Source organism: Monodon monoceros, unplaced genomic scaffold, assembly GCF_005190385.1.
Source record: "Monodon monoceros isolate NGI ecotype Baffin Bay Population unplaced genomic scaffold, NGI_Narwhal_1 Super_Scaffold_18, whole genome shotgun sequence".
Classification (NCBI taxonomy): Eukaryota; Metazoa; Chordata; class Mammalia; order Artiodactyla; family Monodontidae; genus Monodon; species Monodon monoceros.
The window spans coordinates 177333426-177356508 of NW_021703774.1; positions in this window are offsets into that span (position 1 = coordinate 177333426).

Below are 23083 nucleotides of genomic sequence, written 5' to 3' on the forward strand. Positions count from 1 at the left end.
GCCACCAATTCCAGCGTGCTTTGGGCAGGGGATTCCCCACACGACTTTGCGTTTCTCAGACACCAGCCAGGTGTCCTGCAATTCAGCTTGATTCTGACACTGTAGACCTGGAGGTAGTGTCCGATCCCACAGGGATCAGTCCCACAAGACTGTTCCTCACTTCAGATGCCAAACACAAGTTCAAGTTGTCACTTGTGCTTCTGACTGACTGGCAATAAACCAGAAGTTCCCACAACCCCCTCCTTGGGTTTGATTAATTTGCTAGAGTGGCTCACAGGACCTGGGACAGCAGTTTGCTCACTAAATTACAGGTTTATTACAGAGGATATTAAAGGATATGAATCAACAGCCAGATGGAGAGGTACGTGGGGTGAGGTCCTGAGCAAAGGGGTTCCTCCGCTCCTTGTGGCATTTGGAGCCCAGCACAGAGGCACATGGGAACATTCTGGTTTTCCAACCTGGAAGCTCTCTGAAACCCCTTCCTTGCGGGTTTTACGGAGGCTTCATTGCATACGCGTGATTGGTGAAATCGTTGGACATTGGAGATTGATTTACCTCCTGCTCTCTCTCTCCCTGGAAATCAGGGGCTGTGACTGAACGTTCCAACCCTCTATTCCTGGTTGGTTCCCCTGGCAACCAGCCTGCATCCTTAAATGCTTCGCAAAAGTCACCTCATTAACATACACTCGGGTGTGGTGGAAGGAGGCTTGCTATTTCTAGCAAGTCACCCGTTTCACCTTAGTGGCTCTGAAGCAATTTCAGGAAGTGAGGACAAGAGACCCAATACTGTAACAAAAGACCTATTGCTCTTACCACTCAGGAAATGTCAAGGGTTTTGGGAGCTTGGAACCGTGGACAAACACCAGATATATACGAGAAACATATTTTGATCATCTGATAACCAAATATATATTTCTTGTCAATCAAAATATCACACTAACTGTCTCAGTCACTGACTGGCCCAGAGCAGACGTCAGGGTGACAGAACCCTGGGCCAGGGTGCTGAGTATGAGAGGTGGGGGATCCTCCTCCCCCTTTCCTATAGACAGAGGACCTCAGGAGAATAAAGGTTTTAGCTACCTGTTTTCTCCCTGCCAGATCAAAGAGTCATTCCCAACAAAAGGTTAGGAGGGTGCAGGCTGCCCTGGTACCAGGAGGATTTGGTCCTCAAGATGGAGAGGAGAGGGATGGGAGAGGTTCGTAGGACCCTGCAGGAGGCCAGGGAACCGGGCATGGAGCAGGACCGAGGGACCTCAGCCTGCTGACAGGGACTGAGGGAAGTGTGGGGCTCGTGGGATTAGGGTTTGGGACTCTCCTTCCAGCCTTGGCCATAGTCCAGCCAGTTCTTCTGGAAGCTGCCAGGACAGAAGGGCCTGGTAGACCCAGGCATGGGACCACCATTTTCAGTGACCTCAACATACAGGTAATAGGTGTGTGGTTTCCCCTCAGCCAGGTCTCCCTCAGTCCTTGCCTGGTGAAGGGGAAACCCTTGGACCCAGCAGACCCAGAGCGTGGTCCAGCATGGATCCTGCTGCCTCTACCTGCACCAATCTGAGATCCCAGAGAGAGAACCTGAACTGGGGTCAGGGGACGTCACACGGGACATCCCTCCACCAAACGTGGTCATTGGGATGTTCCCTGAATTCAGCATAGCTATGGATGTACATTCAGAATATGCCCGATCCAGGATGGGACAAGGAGACAGAGAAACTGCCAGAAAACCCAGGAAGGCAGGGATCAAAATCCTGTAAAAACTCCTCAGAAAGTTAAACATAGAATTACCACATGACCCAGCACCTCCACTTCTGGCTATGGACCCAAAAGAATGGAAAACAGGAACTCAGATGCCTGTACACCAATGTTTATAGCAGCATCCTCCATGATAGCTGGAAGGTGCAAATAACCTGTGTCCATCAGTGGATGACAGGATAAAGAAAAGGCAGCCTATCCACATGATAGAATATTATTTGGCCATGAAAAGGAATAATACTTGCAGCTGACACATGGATGAACCTTGAAAACATTATGCTAAAGGAAAAAGAATACCACGTACCATATGATTCATTATATGAATCATGGAGAATAGGTAAGATGTAGAGACAGAGAGTGGATTGGTGGTGAGCAGGGGCTGTGGGAGGAGGGGATGGGGGGTGACCACTTAATGCATAAATGTTTTCTTTTGGGATAACGCAAGATCTTGGTGTGAGATAGAGGTTGTACAACACAAAATGCCACTGAATCGTACCTTTCAAAGTGATTCATTGTTAGTTTCAGGTTATGTGTATTTTACCTCAATTAAAATAACAAAGAAATGAGCGTGTGCATTTCAGGGAGAAAGGTGCATCTCTCTTTCTGAACTGGACCAGTTCTGGGACTGGCTCACGGGCAAACATAAACTCCTCCATCAGGGATGCAAAAGAAGACTCTGCCCAGACTGATTCTGGAGGCTTGCACTGCAAAGGGTGAGGTAGTTTTGCAATCTTGGTGGATTGAGCTGACTGGGAGGAGAGGATGGTGTGTCCGGGGAAGAGGCTGTCCAGGCAGACAAGGGTTTGGTCCTAAAATATCCAATCAGATTTTTAATCCCATGTCTTTGGATGCGGCGGTACGGAGCAGCCGCCTTCATTCAAAGTGCAGGACCCTGTTCGTTTTGCAAAACAGAAGCCTGTTTTGGTCCAGAAGCTGAGGATCCAACCCTGAGCAGCACCTGGGGTTCTCTGGGGTTCCTGGCACCCAGTGTTGTCCTCCAGAACTTAACATTTCCAGATGCACGGATTTGAACGTGGCTTGTTTCATGTGCTAAATTCTGAAGCAGGGAAGTTCTTCCTTTGGTGAAAGGTGTTAAATCTGTTAATGCCTTGATGTCTTTTGAATCCTTTGTGGCCCCACATCAAATAGAAGCTTTTTACATCCATGCTAGAAACATCCTTGTTCCCGTCTCCTTTCACCGAATGGATTTCTCCTCTGTGTGATTATCACAAATCACTTCTGAATGGTGCTTTACCATTCAGCGCTTGGGCATTCATTAGAAAGGCAAACACATGCCTACCCATTTGCATGCAGTCGTTTTTAAACCCTAGGCGCTGTCCGTGGATATTTATATATATGTATACAGTATTCACTGGCACAAATGCTGTCTCCCACTTCCATTAATGAAATTATCCTTACAGAATTATCATCACTAAACAGTTGCCTTTCCACCACCCTGTGACTCATTGTGATTTCTGCCATTTTCCATGACAATGACTACGGGCAATTACTCTGGCTCTGTAATTCAATGCCCAGATTCCTGCCTATGGAGAGTGTTAGAATAAGATGCAGTTTTTTTTTTTTTTTTTATAGCTGAAAGAACGTTAATGGATGTCAGTAGGTGAGCTCGAGAGAGCCAGCGCCTGGGAGAAGCAGCCCTGTGTGGATCTCTATCTGTCCCTGCATCATTTGCAATAAAACCTTTCTCAACTTTTCTGTTGCTTGAATAGCAACTACTAAAATATTCTACTTGGGAAAATGCATTAATCAGATGCTTTCTAGAGATTTTTCAGGTTTATCAACCCAAATGCCTGTATAAGCTCCTCGGAGGAAATGTGCAAATGCGAATGAAGCATGAATCTCTGGTTCTGCAGCCTGGCCTCAACATTCGTCTTGCTCCTGGGCTGCTCGCAGTCTTTCCCGGGAGGGGCTGTGCCAGCCTTGGGAATTGACACCAAAGCCACAGCAAGGATGAGGGCTTCTGGTTACTCCATAAAATGCCCAAAGTACCTCTCTGTGAACACCCAGTGAGGCCACGAGGAGAAGGACATATGATTCCTGCTCTAAACACTGCCAGTTGGTGGCAATTGCTCCCAGCCCTTCCTGTCCCAGCTGTTCCCCCGGTGTGTGACCTTGGCAAATTTCTTAACCTTTCTGGGTTTCAACTACCTCATCTGTAGAATGAGGGTGATGATAGCACCTCTGATCACCGTAGGGTGGTTCTGAAAATTCATTGAGACAATACACAAAGCATAGCTTATAAATACAATGCCTAGCATGCAGTAAGGGCTCTGTTAATGCCAGCTGCTCTTATTATTAATTCTGTTACTGGAATGGGAGGGCTATGGGAGGGCAGGAAGCATGCCTGTCCCATCCATTGCCACACCCCTGGGCTTAGAATGGAGCCATGTGCTAATCAGGCCCTCCGCTGATATTTCTTGATGAACAGAATATAGTTATTATTATCCTTGTTATTGTCATCATCCTGTTGCTCATGGTCTAATGGTGGAGTTAGAGGAGGGGCAATTGTAGGACGAACAAAGGTGGGGGCAAGAGGTGTGGGGGAAGTGAGATACTCCTGGCAGGCATCCAGGAGGGTTTGCATGGTGTGGTACTCAAGCTGGCCTTTCAGGATGGGGAGGATGTTGGTGCTCTAATAAGTTGATGTTAGGAGTGCTCATTACACGCTTGCATGCTTTTAGTACTTCTCGTGCTTAAACTCATTCATGTCTCCTGATCTCCCTGCTCTGTCCATGTAGGATGCTGGTTTCACATTAAATTGGATGGAATAACAGCCAGGGGGTCGGGACGTCCAGGTGATATTTGGCCATCATCTCCAGACACTTGTCTCTGAGCAGGGCTCTCTACAACCCTCTTCGAGAGGAGATTCATAGCCTCTGGCCACGGCCACCCCAGCCCATCCCTCTGGCTGGGATGGACCTCTGCTTCATGTTGTGTCCAAGCCTCATGACACTCAGGGTCCCTGTTTCCTCTCACTCCACCCTTTGGGTTGCCAGATCCCTTGTTTAGAGACGTGACCTCCGTGTTTTTGGAATGGGGTTCTGGCCTGAAGAGAAGTCCCACTGGAGCCAGATGCTCACTTCCAGCAAAGGTGGAAGCCTCCGTGGATGCATCAGGGATGACTGGGCTGAGATGCTGCCTCAGCAGCTTGTGCAGGAATTGTGTGAGGTCCCAGGGGTCAGCAGCTTCTGTCTGAGGCCGGGGAGGTAGCCTGATCTCTCTACGCCAGAGATAACGTAGATTGATGGGGATGGTTGAGGACCTGGTGTAAAGTCCAAGGCAGGCACTATGGCTGGGATGGCTTTGGGGGCATCATGCCCACTTCCTGCTCACTGCACACACCACCTTGCTGGAATGGCAGGCAGTAGGCATCCCCAGGAGACCAGGTGTGGGATACAGTTTCTGGAGGGGGTGGAGGATGGGTGAAGGGGCTGCAACAGTCTGCTACCTCCCAGGGACCCTGACCTCTCTCCAGGCTATAGCGGGAAGCATGGGCCAGCCCTGTCTGTGGACCTAGAGCAGAGATGCCCCTGGGCTGACAGGAGTTGCCGTCTCTGCCAGGTGCTGACTAGGTCCTGTGTGTTGGGGACCAATGGGATTCTGTAGGTTTCCTGAGGCTGCCTTACGAAGTATCATAGAGTGGGGAGCTTAACCAGCAGAAGTGATTGCTCACAGTTCTGGAGGCCAGATGTCCAAGGTCAAGGTGTCTGCAGGGCTGGTTCCTACTGAGGGAGAATCTGCCCCATGTCTCTCTCCTGGCAGGTGGTGATTTGCAGGCTTAGTGTTCTTTGACTTACAGGAGCATCACCTGAATCTCTGCACACCTGTGTGCAGGTGTGTGTCCAAATTTCCTCTTTTCATAAAGACAACAGTCATATTGGATCAGGGCCATCCTAATGAGCTTATCTCAGCTAATTGCATCTGAATGACCCTTTTTCCAGGTGAGGTCACATATAACTGAGGTACTGGGGGTTAGGACTTCAACATATGACTATTTGAGGGACAGAATTCAACCCATCACAACAGGTAAGTCATTCTGTCACCCCTTGGGCCAGCCAGCTTTACCCCAGGAAGCAAACCCTAAAATTCTAATTTCATCTCTAATGTTTTAGATCCAATGACATGACTCTTGTTGGCTGCTGCCTGAGGGAGAAACACAAGTTCATTCTCTTTTTAAAAATGTTTTCTGGGAAAGGGGCTGTGTGAGGTCTCGGGAGCCCAACAGTGAATAGGACAAGCAGGATTCTTGGTGTCGTGGAGTTTACCATCTGGAGGAGACAGACAGACAGAGGAAGAGTTAAACAGAAAAGCAAGATAATTACACGTTGTGTATGGACGAAAGAAACACAGAGGTGGGAAACAGAGAATGACTTGGTGGGGAGGGGGCTGCTTTAGCCAGGGCTGAGGGGGAAGGGGTGCAATGCCAGGGCAGCGATGAGGTGACCAGAGGAAAACCATCCCGGATGAGGAAGCATCCCTAGGAGGCAGATTGTCCCTGGGTCTGAGGACTTGGGGACAGGATGGAGCAATTAGATCCCAGGAAAGAAGAGAAGGAGACCAGGAGGATAGGCTGGGCTAGGGCCATTGGCACAGAGCTTGGAGTCCCGAGTTTCAAAGTAACTCTCAGAGTGGATCACAGCCTGTGAAGCTGGGGGGCTCTGAGACATGGCCTCTTCCGTACACTGGGGAGGATGGGACCATGGGGGAAATGCCTTGGTGGGAAGGACACCACAGGTGATGTGCATGGCAGGCTGGTCCAGCCATCGGTTAGCTTTCATCTTCTCCCTCACCTCCACTCTCTTCCCACTTTCCAACATGCCTCATAGGGAAAGAAAGAGCCCCCAGAATGCCCTCCTGTGAGCAGAGTCCCAATCCACGTGGGGTTTGTTCTTTCCCGGGGACCCTAAACTGTCCCCATGGCCTCTGGGAAATAAGCCAAGGGGGTTGGGCAGTGCACACTCACTCACTGGGTCCTGGGAGGAAACCTCTAAGAACGCACCTGCTGAGCGTCCACCTAGACCAGGAGCAGGTGGGCTGGAACCCCGAGAAACAGGGAAAGAAGACGACAGGGTCCTGGGGCTCCTTGTGGGAAGGAGGTGCACAGCTGGGGTCGGGGAGTCCAAGTTTTTAAGTGTGAGCCCAGGACCTTGGGAGAAACACACCCTATGGTGCTGGGGGAGGAGAGGGATTTGGTGAAAATTCGGAAAAATCTGAGGGTCCAACAGTACAGGATTGGTCAGGGGCAGGGGTCTGTGGTCCAGTGGGCACTGCCAACACCCCCTTCCTGCTCCTGGGCTCCATGGGGAGGAGCTGGAGCTGCATTTCCTAGACCCCCTTCTTGCATAGTCCTGGGTTAGGTCTGCCCAGGAAAGGCATTAGGTCGAGGGAAGAGGGAACACTGCCCCCAGCAGAGCAGAGGGCAAGTTGTGAGGGTCCACCCAACCTTCTGCCCTTTCCTCCTCAGCTCCACCAATAGCCATGACGGCCCCAATCTCCTGCATTTAATCCTTCCTGTGGGAGTATCTGGAGTGGCTTCCGTGTTCCCCACCCAACCTGGGCTGATGTGGCTGAGACATAGCACCCACTCCACAGAAAATGAGGAAACCTTTAAAAATAAAGCTGCTGAAGACATATAGCCGGAACATGTTTACACATAATATTAAGTGAAAAATATCATGAAATTCTGTCTATGTTATGATTTCAAGTAAGTTAACATGAAGCTACTAGGAGTGAAAAAAAAGAGGGAAATATATCAAAAGGTCAATGATGGGATGATTGTTAATATTTGTTTTCCATGCTGTAATCTACTATTCTGTGTTTTGAAAAGTTTATTTTGTACACAATTAAAGCTTAAGTAATGGAAAAAACAAAAACAAAAAAAACCCTTGTGAAACAAAAGAATTGAAAGCAAACCTGCAATGGAGGCTCTTATTTTGACCATGTGCTTCTCACTCCCGATCCAGCCAGAATTTTCTGCCTTGAAAATAAGTAGGCGAGACAGGGAAGTAAAGATGCTGCGAGCATATCTGCCCAAAGAAGGAGGAGTCTGAGCTACCCCAGCCAAGAAGACAGGCACACTGCGGGGTGCAGCTCCCCCGGGATGCTTTTTTGAGGTTTCCCATATGGTGCTTGATATTTTGGGGAAATGTGTGAGAGGAGAGAGTGGCCAAGAAACCAAAACGGCAAGGTGACAAGGAAGACGGGGAAGATGAGACCCCAAGTAAGGAGAGAAAGAGAAGTAACACCAATTCTGGGTTGTTTGGTTGTTTCCTGGGCCTCCATCATGGCACCCACTTTTTGATCCAGGGAATCAAGGGCCGGGTTTAGGCAGAGCTGCCTGGTGTTGGAGGTGGGTAAGTCTGAGTCTAGAAGGACCTTCAGAGATGGGGCACGTCCAGTGTTCCATGCGTGCAAGGTGAGCCAGGACTCCTGCAGAGGTGGGGCATGGAGACTGCACTGCACACACCTGGGAAGTCCTGGCCTCACAGATGCGGTCGCTCTGAGCAGCGCCCCCGACAGTGGGCTGTACAGGGTCTGTGGTTTGCCACGTGAGGGTCCTGGGCCTCCCTCACACTCAGTATCCTAATCAGGATTTGCAGGTAGTTCTCTGCTGCAGGGACCGTGGAGCTGTGTGCTCTCTCCTCCCCAGCGTTGAGTGGGCCGTGGGATGGGGCCACCTCCTCTGAATGTAACCAAAAGCAGGCTCTGGTTATTTGCCCCCAAAAGCCAATAAAGAGGCAAGGTTGGTGGAAAGGAAAGTTTGCTTTATTTTGGACTCTTGCAACCTGGGGTGCGGGGAGGGGGCAGACTCCTGTCCCAAGGTCGACTCCCTCCACACTGACAACCAGGGGGCAAGAGCTTTTATGGGCAGGGGGAGGGGCTACATGTAGAAACAGCCCAGTCAGCTCTGACGGTCATCTTGAAATTGGTCCTGTGGCCGTCTGATCAGCGTCATCTTGATTGTTTTAAGCACAGTGAGTATTTAGTTCCAGGGTCGGTCTGTTCCCATTTCTCTGAGGCCATTTCTCAGAATTGTGGCAGCTTATGTGATGGCTACAGCCTGGTCATCACATAGTTAACTTCTTCCACCTGGTGGGGGTTTTAGTACCTGTAAAACAGCTCACAGGATACGGCTCAGAATAAGATGTATAGCCCTTGAGGGGGAACTAAAGGTCCTTGACTTTGCTTACTGACTAAACTATTATTGCTTTGTCCCATTTGATTGTTTTCCTTTGCTCCTGTATGTTCTCACTTCTCTGATTAAACTTATTCTTTGACTAAAGTTTTCCCACAGACAAAACGCAGGTGGAGGACATGGTGGGGGAGGGACCATAGGGTCCTGCTCTGTTTCAAGAGGACAACGTACACAGGTCCCCTCACATTCCCCATGGCCGTGGAGCTGGTTCTCATCCATCAGACTTGAGCGGGGACTCTGTCACTTCCAGGGCCCAGTGTTCCTGCCACCCCTCTGTTCTTCCTCAGGCTGAGGGCCCTTGAGGATGCTGGAGCCGCAGACAGAAGGAGCTTGGGTCTGCCAGTCACCTTGCAGGGAGGGCTGTCCACTTGACGGGACACAGCGTTGAACTTTCAAATGCAGGAGAAAGAAACTGCTCCGTGAAACCCACCTCCACATTTCAGGGCCGTGTTGCCGCAGCCTCACTACCAACTAGGGAAGCTTTTCGAATCCTCTCCTGCTTTCTGGACAAAATTGACAAGACTTCCAGGGGCTGGGTTCCCAAGGGCATCTACAGCTGTGGAGGGATGCACGTGACAAAGAGTGGGCACTATTTCAAACTCTCCTCCAGAACTATCTCCGAAGGTACAACCATTTCAGATTCAGAAGCTGACCTTGGAGAATTTGCCCTGTGAGCAGACACAAGAGACATTTATCCGATTGTACCCCATCCTTGGGGCACACGTGATTCCTTGGGACAGATGCACATGCAACATACATGTGGGTGATGCATCGAGCAATGGGAGATTCTGAGGAGACTGAAGTGCCACACTGGGGGCCCTTCCCTGACGAGGAGAGAACCATAGTGCTGCCGTAAGTACTAAGATGGTTGAATGAAAGGGAGCCTGTTGGCTGGGGAGCTGGTCACTGTGAAGGCTGTGGGCAACAACGGGGGTCAGGCTAGTGGTGGGGGACTGGGTACATGACAGCAGGCCTGCAGGACACTGTGCTGAGGGCTCACCCAGAACTCTGACCTGGGCTGATGACGTGGGCCAGGCCAGGTCCCACAAAGGCCGTGAAGAGAGGGGACAGATGGGCTGTGCTGTGGGCTCCCTCAGCCCTCTTGGGCCTGGCTTTTGAGAGGAGACGGGGCAGCAGGAATTTGCGGGGGGGGGCTCGTGGCAGGCAGCTCACTCGGGGTGACTCTAAGGGCGAAGGGTTGCTTCTCACCAAGCAGCCCATGAAATGTTTCATCCGGAATCTTAGCTGCATGTCCTGATGTCACTGCAGGCTCTGCCCTCTCTCCAACACTGGCCCACGGGCTGGTTTCTCCCTCCTCTCTTCCTGGCCAATCCCGTTCACTTCTCCTGGGAAACCTGTTCCAGGACTCACATCCCTGGATACGGGGGTGATGCGTGCAGACGAGGAGGGGAGCACAGGGTCGGGGGGCAGCTGTCCCCACCCCAGGGCCTCTAAGGAAACTGGCAGATGTTTGCTGGGGTCCCTGCAGCTGGGGAGACCGTGGCCATGGCGGGGCAGCAAAGGGCAGTCGGGGTAAAATATTGCCAAAGGGAGCCAGGAGGTGCCATTTCAAGCCCAGGTTTAGTCACAAACATTCTGTACGCCACGTCATCCATCTGGGCCGCGGTCCCCTTTGGTAGGAAAGGCTGTTTCAGCTCTGCAGGGCACGACGGGGGCAGCAGGTGTCGGGGGCAGGGCGTGGAGGCGGTGGTTCATGGTCCGAGTCCCTGCTCCTTCTAGCCCTGGTCGTGATAACTTGACAGAGGCCGGCTGGCGAAGCCAAGAATCATGGGTTCACAAATGACAGCTGTTTTAAGCCTCTACATCTTGGGGTGGTTTGACTTGAATTGAGTGATTCGACCACTCTGAGCCTCAGTTTCCTCTTCGATAAGACAGGGAACAGACACAGTAGCTGCCTGTAAAGATCACCACGGGGGTGAAGCGAGATCGGGGTGATGAGCGCTTAACTCGACCCCGGAAAGCATGAGAGGTTCACTGCAAAGGCTACTACTGTTCTGTAAGGCAGAGCACAGGCACCGCTGCCGATGATTCCGAAGTGCTCGTCTTTGTTTCTGAGTGAACTCGAGCATCGAACGGAGAGTCCTGGCCAATGTGCGGATGGGGTGTGAGGTGGGGGTGGTGTGGCCTCCAGACAAACTCTATTCCTCGTCCTCCATCTTGCCCGACACGGAAAGGGAAGGACTAGTGAGCAGGGATGTCATAGCAACGTGGGTCTGACCTTAGGCCAAGGGCAACCCCACCTGGGACTCTGTTCTTGCTGAAAGAACAGAGTCCCAGGTGGGACTCCGGGGCACCAGCCATCAGAGATAAGGGTGTTCCCTGCATATCGCAGCCCCCCTTTGTAGCCTGCTAGCAACCTTTCGCCTGTGATACACCCATACTGTGCATCCTCCCGGAAGGTGCAAAGACCAGGAGGGTGTGAGAGGCAGACATGGGCTTGCTGTGCACCTGCAGAGGATACCCAGGTGTTGGAAACACATTTTCCAGAGCTCCTGTCAAGTCTTGGCTTCCAGAGCCCTCCCCATGTCTCCTGCTTAGCCCTGCCAGACCCATCCTCAGAGTTGGGATCATCCACAGAGCACCAGCATGGCCGACTTTGGGGGGAAGATGGAGCGTTAGGAGGATGTTTGAAGACAGGCTGGGCTGCAGGGAGAGATTGGTCAGGGCAGCTTGGCGGTTCCCCCTTGGTGCTGAAGAGAAGCTCATTGTGTGAGCCAGAAACATGGGAGGGAGAGGACAAAAGGGAGGCCAGTCACCATGGAGAGGGGTAGCAGGATGGCAAAGCAAAGCAGAGAGGGAGGAGTGCTGGGCAAAGAGAGGCCAGGGGAGCCCAGGAACAGCACAGGCAGAGCCGGTGCCTGGGGTCACAAGAGCGCCTGGCCTCTGTTGGATAACGTGGGCCTCGTGTCTAACTGGTCGGCATATGCTTCCCCTCGTGGGTGGTTTTGACTCTGGCCTGTGAGTCAAAGCCTGGCCTTCCGCCTCTGAGCATGGGCTGGGCTGCAGCTGCAATGAACGTCCTTATATGTGCACACGCACACATGCCTGGGTTTGCACACAGAGGTGCTTCTACAAATGTCTTGCAAGGACATCCTTTCCTTTCCTTTCCATTCAAGATCTTGAAGAGGTATCTGCTCTCCTATGTTAATTGCGAAGCTGTTCACAACATCTAAGGGATGGAAAAAACCTGTGTCCATCGACGGGTGAACAGGTGAGGATGTGATATATACATGCATGGGATATTATTTAACCTTAAAAAAGGAAGGGAATCCTGCCATTGGCAACAACATGGGTTATCCCGGAGGACATTGTCCTGAGTGAAATAAACCAGTCACTGAAGGACAGACACTGCAGGACCCTTCTTATATGTGGAATCTAAAATAGACTCAGAGCATCAGAAGGTCAAATGGCTGGGAGCAGGCGATGGGGTGATGTTTTACAAAGGGAGCAATGTTTCAATTACACAATATGGATAAGTTTTGGAGACCTGTACAACTCACACTTACAGTTAACAACACTGTACAGCACACTTAAATTTTTTTTTGAGAGGGTAGACTTTGTGCTGTGTTCTTACTAGGATAAAAAAAGGTTTGATCATAAAGTTAATTTTTAAAAAGTATCTCTAGGATTTTGTAATGGTAGTATTGGAAAGCTTTGCAAATTTTAATTTCCTTGTGATGTTTAAATCATTCTAGATCAGTAGTCACTTTTGTGCACACACGCACATGCACGAACCTGCTCAGTTTCATCTGGCCTCTACTCCATATTGTAGGATTAATTCTTGTAGTATTAATACTACACTATTAATACTTGGTAACTTATCCACTTCCAGCCCCTCTGGGGGCCTTCCCCAGTTCAAGAAGTACCATAAGTTATAACACAAACTATGTTATGAAGTTTAGCCTTCATGTTTAGTCAACAGAAGCCACCGAACTCACGATGCTACCCTGCCCTCTTTCGGGTGGTCCCCGAAGATGCATGACTGGGCAGTTTCTTCACTAGTGAGGTGTGTGTTTTCTCCCGCATCATGCTGGTTTCATCCAGACCAAATGCCAAGCCCTGTGTGAGCACGGCCTCTTTCTCCTTTCCCAAATAATTGTGGAGCCAGAGAAGTTTGAGTCCACAGGTGCAAGAAGCCACGTGCCAATCTGTGGTCCTTGCTTGATCTGCTCTTCCCTGAAGCTGGTGTCAGTTTCCAAATCCATCCTTTGATGACTTATGTCACTTTGGAAATGAAACATGCTAAATATGATGTAGGTGCCTCGTGAAACCTGGAAGTGATACAGAGTGTTGTATGTTGCCGTATTTAAATGGGTTAGGTGTGGAGGTTTGACGTCTTCTAAAGGCGGTTGCAGGGAAGGGCAGGCAGGTGAGGCTGATGTGATGAAGACCAGGAAGTGGCCAGCAGAGGAGCCTCCTGGGCTCTGGTGGCCGTGATGTGGAGAGCAGATTTACTGTCCTGACTGCTTTAGAGACCACACACTGGGCCCTAACTTGGGACATTTCACATCCAGCTGGCTTGAAATGAGCTGGATGGGGGTGGGGGATACAGAGGCAGCCCTACAGAGAGTGGTACCTCAAGGTAAGTGGTCCAAATGGTCCATCTACAGGACCCTCCTTTGCTCAGAACCACCCAGTGGCTTTCTCCCAGTCCTGGGTTAGAACCAAAATTCCTTAACACCTCCTCTTGACCCGGACTGCTCTCCATCTTGTCCCTAGCCCCTACTCCTTCTGGGGAGATCCTGTACCTTCTCCATTGAAGGCTACACAGTCAGACCAATCTCCCTCACCCGAGGTAGGTTTGGGGTCACACGTTACAGCTCTTCCCTGCAGAACCCCAATTGCGATGGTTTTGCGATGATTTTCAAACAATTATTTTGGAAATCTGTTTGACTTGATACCGCAGTGGGGAAAAGAACAATTTATCATTCATTCATTCACTGGATTAATAGTGACTGAGCTTCACCTCTGCTGACAGGTGTTGGGTGACAGGCAGGATGGGGCAAGGTGGGGGGATACTCAAGGGAACAGGTACCTCAGCCATCTCAGAAGCCTGGGGTCTGGCCTGGCACAGCGTTGAGGTCAGGGAGGCTCTCTGTCCTGTCCATTTTGGATCCTGTCACACAGTGGGCACCAGAACTGATGCCCAGGGGAAGGGCAGTGGGTGTCCAGCTGCAGCCGGGCCCGGCACCCCCTCAAGACCCCTCGCCTGTGACCTGTGGTGGCTTCGATGCTCCCAGCCCCCCTTGCCCCTCTCCCCTTGCAGTGTCCACGCTCACGCCTGGCAGAGACCCTTTGCCGAGACACTGACGGGGGGAAGGATGCTGAGCTCTGGGGTTCATTTGAATTGCTGTGACCGGTTCATTCTCTGGCGGTTCCCACAGATTAGGTGCCGATTGGCCACGCCTGCAGGTGTGAATGTTGGGCAATTGTAGCAAGAGAATTTCTCTTGCTGTTCAGCTGCACAAAGGCAGGATGGCCTGAGATGGAGTCTCGAACAGTCTGGAGGGCTGCAGCAGACAGAAGCCGGGTGCTCTTCCCCCACTGCTTGGTCCCTCACCATGTGCAGAAGGAGTCATGACTTTGGCTGTGCACTGTCTCCTGCGCTGGGTCACTGGCCCTTGAGAGCAGGGGCCTCATGCTGTCTGTGCTCACATTGCCAGCCCCTGGCACAGGGCACAGAGCACAGCCTGTCCAGAGATTGCCAAATGCAGGAGTGAGTGATTTCTGGAACCACGAAGCTGCCCCTACATGGGAGGTAGCTGCTGGGTTTCCCAGCTTCCCGTGAGGGGAATGTGGTGCTAGGGCATTTCCTGGCACCTGCTCAGGGGCCTCGCTGGGTGCCTCCTACCAGAAGCTTCCATGCCAGGGCACAGAAGGGGCAGTGGCCTCTGCCCCACCCAGCCTGCGGTCCAAGACCTGAGTTCCCAGAGGTGAGGCAGGATGAACGGCTCCTGGTGAGGTGCTTGCAGCATTGAAGCTGTTCAGCCGAGACCCCCAACCTGGGCTGATTCCCTCAGGGCTTGGCGATGCTGAGAGGTTTACCTAGCTTCGCTTGTCTTTCGGGGACGCGCTTGGGGAAGTTTCCAGTGGCCATTTCTGAATTGCCACCATCGAGCTATTGTTCTGGGTTCACCCCTTTCCCTCCTTTTCCACTGTGTCAAGTTCATTATCAAATTCAGAGAAGCCAACCAAGGAGAATCCTGGATGCATCTCTGAGCAAGTTAATTCCTATCTCAGGGTGTGATTGTTCTCACAGAGGGAAGTAAAGGTGATGGTCCAATTAGATAATCGAGTGGAGTGGTGGTTCCCAACCTGGGGAGCCCACGACTGGGGACGTTTGGCTACGTCTGGAGACATTTTTGGTTGTCACAGCTGCTGGGAGTGGGAGGAAGTACCAGCATCTAGTGGGTGGAGGTGAGGATGCTGCTAAACATCGTCCAGTGCACAGGACAGCCCCCCACAATGAAGAATGATTGGGTCAGAATGTCAGTAGTGCCGAGGTTGAGAAGCTGGGGTAGAGTGTTTGGTAAGCCCTGTCGTGGCTGTTAGGTACCCTTGGGGGGGTTGTCATCACTACTATTGTCTGGAGGGAGCACAATAGGCAGTCAGAGCACGCCTGCATCCTAACCTCACCTCCTCTGTGGTCCTGCTGTGGGACCCGGCACAATCACATCTCCTCTCTGTAGGTTTCCTCTCTCCTGGTTTAGAATGACAGCACCCTGGGTACCACACCTCGTTAGAAGGCTCAACTGAGTTGCTGGAGATAACGGACAGTTTGGCAAAGTTTGAAGCACTTTATAAACACCGGGTAGTATTTATCCATCCTCTCCACAAAGCAGAAGAAAAGTCTCCCAGCTTGGAACTCCACCTTTCCTCATCAAAGACAATTCCCAGCAGAAATGATATCGCCTGTGTGTGTGCACTTCTGATGAATCCTCACATACGGCCTGCGAGTTGTGTACATGGGGCTGGGATGGGTGAAGGGCTCTGATAAGCGGGGTCTGCATGATGCTTCCTCCTGGGCTGCATCATTACCCCACCATTGTTTTCCTACCAAAGGTTCACCATCTGCACATCAATTGTGTTCCAATTCTTTTCACTTTGAAAACTTTCCTTTATCTCATTAGAGGCTTCTTATTTCCTGGGAGCAGGCTACCTCTGAGATGCTTTATTTTTTCTGAGATTGTTTTTGTGTTCCTGGGAAACTCGGATTTGAGGAAGGACAGGAAGAGACGGTGACCACGGAGGCGCAGGAATGTGGAGGCCTGGAGGCCACATGGGGGGGGTCGGTCACATGGGTGCAGGCACCAGAGCTCAGTGTGGAGCTGGCTGGTGGGGGCTTGGGGAGGGAGGACAGGCAGGTGGAACCTAGGTTGGAGTTTTGCAGGCAGGGTCTGATGGACGCTCAAGGGAGTGGAGTTCTGGTGGAAAGAAGTGGAAGATCCATGGATTCAGGCTAACCTGAGTAGAAATGAAGACAGAGGACTAGTTGGGAGACAACCGAAGGAGCTGGGTCTAGAGGTCAGAGTGAGGTTGTTGTGATGAGAACTAAGGGAGTGAAGGAATGGGGTTGGGGAAGGAGGAGGCTGTAGCCAGAGAGCAGACGTTTGTCATCACCAAAAGGGCCTCCCCAACTCAAGGTCTGGGTGAGATCCTTGCAAGGGGTGACCAAGGTGGGGTGGGGTCCCTGGAAAGAGTGATTGAGGCAGAGCGGGGTCCTTGGGGGAACCAGGACTGGAGGGGGGTCCTTGGGGGAAGTGACCAAAGTGCAGTGGGGTCTCTGGGGGTGTGACTGAGGTGGGATGGGGTCCTTCGGCGGTGACCTGGGTGGAGGAGTTAGAGGGGTGGGGAGTCTCTGGGTGAGGGGTGACTGAGGTGAGAGTGTGGACCCTCTCAGCTTCCCAGGAGCCTCAGGGCGTGGAACAGAGGTGGGTCTGGGGGCTTTGGAAACCAGAGGAGGGGGTCTTCCTTTGGAAGAACTGACCGCTCCCTGGGGAGAGCGCAGACCCGAGGCGCCCAGGGCATGCTGGTTGTGGGGGCAGCGCTACCATGGACAGAGCTCTCTGTGGCTCATGGGGCAGAGGTACCTGTCGCAGCAGAGGCTCTGATGCCTGGAGACGTGACGGGCACAGTGGTGACAGCTGACAGCCCTGCGTTCATGAGGACAGGAAGCAGGTGTGCCCCGTGGGCCAAGCCTGATCCGGGGGACAGCAGAGGACACTGCCTACTCAGGCCTGGCCAGCTGTGGGCTGTGACACAATGTGCCCTCTGCTAAGAAAGGGGAGCTGCATCGGCTGCCAGATGACACCCCTGCTACTGATGTATGGGCATCCCCACCCTAGCCACCTCCTCCTTGGCCTCCAACCTCCATCTCCCAGCTCATCTCAGCAGACCCGTCTCGTGCATTAGGGTGTGTGGGCTACACTTTAGGCAGCACGCAAGGGAGAGCTCCCACGGGTGATGGAAGTCAGGCTGGTTCCGGGTAGACAGAGGGTGAGTCAGGATGAATCTGGACATTGCTGCCCTCAGCTTCTCCATGAGTGTTCTTTCAAAGCCCAGTGTGGTCATGGCCTCCTCTGTCTCCCCATTTCCCAGTCCCCACCCCCTGCACTGGAGATCAAGGAGGCAGGGCCCCGAGAGGATGGTTTGGGGCTGAGAAGCAAGGCTCAGAGTCAGATGGACAAGAGCTGGAGGCATCTTGGCTCCTCCTCCTGGATGAACGGATGTGGAACAGAACCAAACACCTACAAGGTTCTCACGGCCTCAGACCTGACCCCTGGGCATCCTCTGTGCCTCCCAGGGACACCGGCCCTGGATATGAATGTGTCCCTTCAACACAGTCTCCCTTGAGGGCCGTGAACTCTTTGGTGGTGGTCATGTCCTGGGCTTAGCAACAGCTTGGGGTCTCGCCCAGTTCCTGGCACAGAGTAGCCTCAGTTCATGAACTGCATCACTGTCCAGGGAGACTTCCTCTTTTCTGCACTGTCAACCTTTCCAGAAAAATCTATCAGCATGACTTGTGCCTTCATGTCATTCCTCTACTCATGTCCATACTTCTTTATATGGGGAGGGGCTTTCTTTTGGACACTCAGGGAGGGTCTCCGTCCACTGTTAGAGCATAAATAAACAGGGATCAGAAAACCCATATGTGACACAGGTAGCCACTTGTCATGGATGGAACTGCTTCCCCCGTGATTCATTGGTTGAAGCCCTAACCCCCAGTGTGACCTCTTGTAGGGAAGTAACTAGGGTTAAATAGGTCATAAGGGTGGGGCCCTAATCCAATAGGACTGGTGTTCTTATAAGAAGGGGAAGAGACAACAGGGGGCTCTCTCTTTCTCTAGGTGCAAAGAGAAGGGGCCGAGTAGGCACATAGCCAGAAGGCAGCCGTCTGCAAGCCAGGAAGAGAGGCCTCCCCAGTAATCAACCTGATGGTGCCTTGATCTTGGACTTCCAGACTCTGGAATTTAGACAAAAGATACCTGTGTTTAAGCCCCCCAGGCTGTGATATCCTGTTAAGGCAGCCTGAGCTCATTCTCTGCCCCAGCTGGAGAAGGTGACAGTCCACTGGAGCTCTCATCGTCACTGCTCTCGTAGTCACGGGACCTCATCAGGTTTTGTCTGGGCTCTTTCGGCAGCTTCGATAGAGCACAAGCTCGTGGCTCCTTCCTTGGGCCCCTTGGACAGGGGTGAGCCAGGCAGGATGGGTGGAGTTCACTTCTGCTCTCTGACAGCTTTGCAGAGCAGCCCTGAGGGATGGAAGTGGTGCCAGGGGCTGGGAGAAGAGGTTGATGGGCCCCCTGGCTGTGCTCTGGCCACAGGCAGCCAGCTTGTGTTTCCCTCAGTAGTTTATTCTGATTTTGGTGTCTCCATCGACCACAGGTAGCTGTGAGCCCAGAGGCTCTGCGTACACACTGCCGAGCAGCTGAGCTTCTCTGGGGCTTACCTGCTGGATGGTATTGGTCTCACTTCACCTGTCATCTGGGCTCTTTGCTGTTCAGGAAATGGCATGTTCTGGAGTTTCCGCAAGGCCTGAGCAGGCCCCCAGAGGCCATGGTGTGCTCTGGAGGACGGGCACTTGTTCTGTTTCACACATCCCTAATTAACAAATATTTATGAGTGCCTTCTAGGTACCCAGGTCCTACTCCAGATGTAGGATACATTGGTAAACCAGCCAGAGAACATCTGTGCCCATTAACTTCTGTTTTAGTTGTGGGGCGGGGGGGGGGGTAGTTCAGAAAATAAACAACTAGAAAAACATCTGGCGGTGACAGCTATTTTGAAGAAGATAAAACAGGTTACTGTGATGGTGGGGGTGGTAGAGAACAGGGAGGCCTCTCTGAAGAGGGGAGAACTGAATGAAGGAAGAAGTAGCCAGGTGAGGGTTGAGGGAGAACCCTCCAGGCAGAGGGGAGACTGGTGCAAAGGCCCTGGGGTGGGAATGAGCAGGCTGTTTTGGAGGAGCCCAAAGGAGGCTTGTGTGGCTCCAGTGCAGTGAGTGAGGGGGAGAGGAGAAAATAGGGTCAAGAGAGAGACAGGGGTTGACACTGGGGGCCCCGAGGGCTGGCTGTTAGGAGGTTCAGGCTGGCTGTTAGGAGCCTTACCTTTTTGAAGGCTCGCTGGGCTGCTGCAGGGTGGGCTCTGAGGCCAAAGGTGGACACCGAGCCCATCCTTCTCCCCGTCCCGCCACAGGCTGGTCCAGGCTGGGATGTCTCTCCAGGCATCTCTCCCTGACTCCTCCCCAGACTCCTACCTGTCTCCCTGCTCCCTCTCTCACCTCCCTAGGGTCTAGTTTTAACTTAGCAGCCAGGTACCACGCCTCACTCCTCAACTCAAAACCCTCCGGTGCTTCCGTCTCATTCAGAGAAAAGCCAACGTCTTTCCAGTCCTTGCAGGACAGAAGTGATCTGTGTCCCCCCACCTGCATGATCCCCCCAGCTCTTTCCCCCTTTTCCCTCCTGGCCGGCATGGCACACGTGTGTTGTTGCTGGTCTCCCAGCTCCCGGGTCAGGGTCCAGGGCAGGGGCTTCTGTTTGGTTTGCTGCTGCCCCCCTCCCCGCTTATAGACTATTCCCAGCCCACAGCGGGGGCTCAGTCAACATCGTGGGATGGACCAGCGGGCCTCTGCTGGGAGCTGTTGTCAGAGTCCTGACTGGGGATGGTGGCTTGTGTGTGTGGACGGTAGCAGAGCAATCCAGAAGGACTCCAAGACCCGCCCGCAGGCCTTGCTGGCTTATCAGCCACGGGGGCTGCCGAGGGGAAAAGATTCCTCCAGGAGGGCCCCCGGCCTTTTTGCTTGAGCTGATGAGTGCCTGTGAGTGGATGCACCATGGCGCACGTGAAGGGGACGGGGCAGGACCCGTGGGGCAGGCAGGGACTCCAGGGTTCTGCTCGGCCGGGGGAGGTTAGAAACTTCATAATCGGTGTCGAGTTGCTGTGGAAGGAGACAGCTGCACGTATCTCTGAGGCTCAGGAGGGGCATTTAGGCTGGAGTAACAGTTGGGGTGGGGGGGCCAGGGGCCCCAGGTGTGCTGTTTGGATCAGGGCCCAGTGGGATCACAAGGAAAGAATGTGTGATCAAGCCAGGAAGGGCCTTCGGGACTGAGCCCGGAGTGCTTCAGCATTTAGGCAAAGTAGCAAGCAAGGAAAGAGTGTGTCAGACCAACGTCCCCATATGTTACATGTGATTCTGCTCTGAGGCCTGTCTGATTCTAGCCAACTGCCCCAGGATCCACCCTGCAGCCCGCAGCTCTGGGAATGACAGGGAGATAAAGTGGACGTGCTACATGGGTGTCGCTCCACCCTGCTGGACAGTGGATGCTGCTGTCTGCGCCCCAGAGGCACACACGTGGCCGGTTATGCTGTCCTCTCTCACCCACGGCCAGGATGCCTGGACCACAAAGAGAGGTGTGGAAGCCAGGTTACCACCTTCTGAAGATCAAATAACAAATGACAACTCAGATGTGTGTCCTGGGGTTTGCAGCCCTTCTTCCCTCCTGGCTTTCTCCAGCGAGCTCTCCTGTGTCTGAGCCATGCCAGGGGCATTCTGCTCAGTGCCAGCCGGGGCGACTTCCCAGAGGCAAGGCCAGGGCAGCCGCAGCCTTTCTCCCAGGGAATGCGCGATCAGCTTGCCCCACTTGCTGCTGTCTTTCAATTTTCTTCTTGTGAACTGCTATTTTCACTGTGATTCCTCCCCAGTCCTTCTGACCTAATTCCAATTTACTTGCTGGATTTTCTTGTTTCCTCTTGAGTCTGACTCTGATACATGAGGGTGTTTTATCACCAGGCGATTTTAATCTTCATACAGAGACTTCTTGTGGTTTCCCATTTTCTGTGTTTCCTTTGAGTTTCAGCCAGCAAGTACATAATGCCCGTGAAAGACGCCTGGATTCCAGGGGCTGTTTGTTGAATTATTCAAGGTGCTTTTTTATGAGTCCCTTTGTGTGGGTCCACGTGGCTACTTGCCAGAGGTGTGGAAGGGTGAGGGCCTACTGTGTGTCGAGTAGAGATGAGCTGGAGGGGAGAAGTTCACTGTCAGTGAGGCCAGAGAACACTCCTAGTCTAATATAGATGCAAATACCATGGTCCAGCAGGTCAACAGGATGCTATGAGGGAAGACTCTCAGCCAGAGCATAGGTAGCAGCAAGCTCACGGGGATGTGGAATTCTCAGTGCTGTTGGATTTGGGGTTTGGGTCATTCATTTAGCCAACAAATATGTGCTGGGCGTTGTTTTCTATGCAGAGAATACAAGGAGGGAGACACTCATCCATCCATGTACCATCCACCCCTTCATCCATATATTCATCCATTCACCCATCCACCCACCCATCCATCCACCTTCTATTTGTCCATACATCCACCATTTATTCATCCACCCGTTCACCATCTGTCCATTCATCCATCCAACCACCCCCAGTCAGCCCACTCAATCATCTACCATTCACCCATCTACCATCCATCCATCTATCCATCCACCAATCCACCATCCAAGTATGATTCATCCATTCATCCATTCATTTATCCACTCATCCATCCATCCACCAACCATCCAGCCATCCATCCACCATCCATCCATTTGTCTGTTCATACATACACAATTTGTTCATCCATCCATCCACCATCTGTCCATCCATCCACAACCCATCCACTTGCCCATCCATCCATCCATCCATCTATCCACTCACCCACACATCCATCAATCTATCCATGAATACTTATGTGCTAAGCATTCTTTCAGATACCAGGGTTTTAGCAGTAAGAAAAAATCCCTCTCTACCCTCCTTGAGCTTCAATCTTGGTGGGCAAGACAGATGAGGTTAACTTATAAGAGGACAGAGGCTGGAGTTCAGAGGACATGAGGCCTCCCCAAAATAACCAAGATAATGTTAGGCTGTAATAACAGCTGTGAAAAGTCAAACAGAGTGATGGTACAGAGGCAGCTGAGGGGATAAGAGACCTGTTCTCTCAAAAAATGGGCCACCTAGAGCCTGAGCCAGTAGGTGACTCAGTCATTACCTCCACCCAGAAGTGAAAGGTGTCTTCAGATGGGAATGCAGGACAGGACTGGCCACAACCTACCCCTCGAGTGAGAACCAGGGCCAGATCTTTGAGACTCAGCAGCGTTGCCGGTCACTCACAAGCAGGGGGCTGACCACCTGGTGTTTTCAGTCCATCAGGACACAGGCTGAATGAATAACACCGCCGGCCGGCAGTGGGCCAGCCTGAGGGGTGGGACTAAGCCAGGCTCCCTTTTCCCTTCTGTGGCTGCACAAATCAATAAAGGATTAGACTTGGCTCTTGTCACTGCCCCTGATTGATCTCGGAATTTCAAAGGATGTTAATTTTAAGACAGGAGCATTTGGGAACATTTCATTATATCCCATTAGGACACTGAAAGCATCAAGTATTTTAATCTGGGGTACTGAATTATTTAGGGTCCAGCATAGACAAGCCTAATGAAATATGTTTCCTCCTTTTTTGGGGGTTCCATATCTGGCTATGAAAATTCATCATTAACAGAGAGAGAGAGAGAGAGAGAGAGAGAGGGAGAGAGAGAGAGAGGGAGAGAGAGAGAGAGAGAGAGAGAGAGAGAG